This window comes from Pygoscelis adeliae, unplaced genomic scaffold (assembly GCF_000699105.1).
Source record: "Pygoscelis adeliae isolate BGI_AS28 unplaced genomic scaffold, ASM69910v1 Scaffold9, whole genome shotgun sequence".
Lineage (NCBI taxonomy): Eukaryota > Metazoa > Chordata > Aves > Sphenisciformes > Spheniscidae > Pygoscelis > Pygoscelis adeliae.
In genome coordinates this window covers 1,294,891-1,298,339 of record NW_008825557.1, presented here as the reverse complement: position 1 = coordinate 1,298,339, position 3,449 = coordinate 1,294,891, and positions in this window count along the sequence as shown.

The window sequence follows — 3,449 nt, the reverse complement described above, 5'->3', positions numbered from 1 at the left end:
AGCTCCTCTAAGGCCAGCATGGAGGATGTTATAGCACAAAAGGGATCCTTTAAACATTACAGAATTATTTCATACAGTTTTTCTTTTCTTTATCTTGCTTTACTGGACTCTGTTGGTCCTTCTGCAGACTTGTAATGAGGTATTTTTATTTTTTTTTCCCCCCAAGGTCTCTGAACACTCTTGGTATGTATTTATCTCCACTTTGGCCACTAAAAAACCCTAGTAGGGCTGTGCCTTCTTCCCAGGCATCTTGCTGGCTGAGGTCTTAAATTTTATTGGTAGCTTTCCTTTTTTTCCTAGTCTGAGAAGAATTCTGTTTTATCTGATAGCTTGCATTGCGTAGGGTAATTCATAAGGAATATACATGAGGTTTTTAAGAACGATTTTCTCCATAAGGAGTAACCCACACGTGATGGGTTGCTAATCTGCTCCTCAGCCAGGCAACGTAATGTGCCACATTCAAATACTTTTCTAAGAACACAGAGTCTGCGGGGAGACCTCCTGCCAAGAAAGTCAGTATTTCCCTCTCCAAACCACAGTATGCCATTCAGACAGAAGTTTTGGAAAAGTCATCTAGAAATACTTGTAAAGGTGTATTATTTCTGCTTGGCAAATTGTGGACATGCTGAAGAAACTAAAAGGCCCAGATACCATCCTGCTACGCTTTTCATCCAGGAAGCGTTATCGACTCACATATGAAAAAGGCAGCACAGAACCTAAATAGGAGCCGGGTGGGATGCTGAGAACTAATCAATAGCATCCCCATTTCAAAAACAAACCCAACAGCAGTATCATGGTCTGCGTCTTCCCTGTCATGCGCTCTTGGCACCAACTTTGATACGAAGAGTTTGCTGTTTGTTTTTGTACCAGACAACCCACCATTGGCATGGTCAAAAATACAAAAGGCAGGCCTGAGCCCTAACACAACTGACAGCAGAGGGGCTCGCTGGCCCTCCAGAACTAATCTTCCTCTTACCTGTCTTGGGGACAGCAGGTGAGTTTTAGTAATATATTCTCTAAGGATTAGATACTAAAGCTACTGCTGGTGAAAACTTAATTCGTGATGTAGGACCTTGAAAGAGAGTGTTACTACCTAGCAGATTTCTGCTTTAGCCACTTGCCTTTCACACTTACGTTACCCTCAGGAAACTAACCACAGAAAGCATGTTTTATGTTAACTGCGTCTAGACCGCTTTTTCCATTTCTTTTTGAATTTAAAAATAAAGACAGATTCTCTGCTGACAGTTGAACAGGCATAACCCTGACAAAGGACTATATGCTGAAGATCATTTCTTCCCTTGATGACAAAACAGTCCAAAAGACTATTCTAACCAGAAAAATCCTATAGTAGCATCTAGTTTAAAAAAAAAAAAAAAAAAAAAGAAAAAAGGATGCAGGTTTCTCAACAGTCTGTCACTCTGTGTACCTTGTATCCCGAGCATCTGGGAAAGCTCCATCTACCAACAATGGGCTCCAAATCCAGCTCAACTGCTCCGGTAGTTGCCTGTTTTTTTGGCATCAACATCCAGAAGAGCCGATTCCTGATTTTGCGTGCCTGCTGATGTCATTTAAGCGAACACTTTGTGTCTGATATATGATACAAGCATTATCATATTTCTTAAGCTTTAAACTCTGGATTGTATTGTGTCCCCCAGCTGGCACATACAAAAATATAATGCAGGTTATGGCTGTTTTCAAACTTGTGCTGGTTTTTAAAACTTCTCTGAAGTTTTTTCCTCAGAAAACCTTACACCCCCTCATCTGATCCTCTAGTAACAAGTTTAAAATTCGTACTGCTCAAGTAGCAAAACTCAGAAAAGATGATTAAGCTTCAGGGAGGGAAAAAACCCACACACATGAAGTAATGGCTCAAGAATTTCACTCCAAAAAGACTCCAAAAACTCTTTAGAGCACTAGCAAAAAGGCCTTTAAGTATGTTTGTCAGTACTAATACATAAAACCCACAATAAATATAAAAGATCAAGCTTCACAATTTCAGGTGTGTATTAGGCTGCTTATAGATGGGTAAGTCCTGCAGGTATTACCCAAAACTACATTAGAGAAAAATTTGAATACCTGATAAATTACTATTCTAGCTCATTTTAACAGGTTACTCCACAAATACTGTAAAATTCAGCGTGAAATAAAGTTTGTTGGAAAACAACTTATATTTATTGATGCAGTAATTCTACTTCTCAACACGTACCTGACATTAATTTCAAATCTGTGATTTCAAACAACTAATGGTTTATTTTTTCAAGCACAAAATAGCAGACATGCCATTGCAGTTTGGTGATTAAAAAGAAAAAAAAGTCTCTTCCATAACTGTATAAACATCCTCAAACTTTCGAACACTACCTTAGAGAGAAGCGTCAGGCTTAAACATGGACATTAAACCTCCACAGCTCACATTCTAGTTCGTACTACCCTACCCTTTCCTTCTTCTCACTCACAAGAAAACTGCAGGCAGTAAACAAGTACATAGCAACAGGAGTCCTTACTGCAGCGCTAGAGGGTTACGCGGGTCCTTTGAGAGACAGAGGTTTAAGTATCTTCTAAGCTTCCCTAAACCATTTTCACTTTTCTATAAATAAAGCTGCTTATCACTGTACTTAAGCTTCAGGAACTTTAATTAGACCAGGAATTCCTCTAATGATTAGATAAAGGCTGTTGCAGTGGATTGGTAACAGTCTTAAACAAAAACAAAAGGATCTCTCCTCCTTTTTCCTCTTTACATAGGTCTTACTTGGGAAAGTAACCATTGTCAAATAAAAAAATTGAAAGGAAAAGTCTCCTTCCAAAAGTACGCTTTAAGCTTCTGTTTACTAAGTGGAGAGGAAATAATGATATACCTCAGCACACCCTGTAACAATTCCAACTTTGCCTTGCACTTGAGGCCTGAAAACCACAGAAGTACTAAACTTCAAAAGAAAGTGTACACCAGATAAAAAATTGAAATGCTGGACTCTTCAGCTGCTTTAGAGAAAGAAAGCAAACATCTGAAGTGTCCAGAGCTCAAACATGACAACATGCAAGACAGAGATTTACATCTGTAAAAACCTCCTAAGTTCGAGCATCCATGGACAAGAGTTAACTGTTTAGTACTTCTTCTAGACTGTTTATTAGCGAAGCCATGTTTGTTTGACCTTGAACTGTTGCTGGATTACTGCACTTGCCTGCAGCAGTAGCTGTTTCCAGAGAAGCTGCTGAGCAGCTGAGAGATCTGCCAGGAGGACAGGGTGTCACATTCTTACTCATTGTGTTTATTCGCTAGCACAACCCAACTTTCCAGAGACATGAAAACGACTGGGATTTGACAGCGGCTGTTTACTGCTGTGTGAACTTGGCTAGGCGACCAAAGTTACTTTTAAAGCGTGCAATCAATATGCAGATCTGTTTTAAAAGCCGTGCCACAATTAGCACTTAAAAACCACACAGTTTTACGCTAG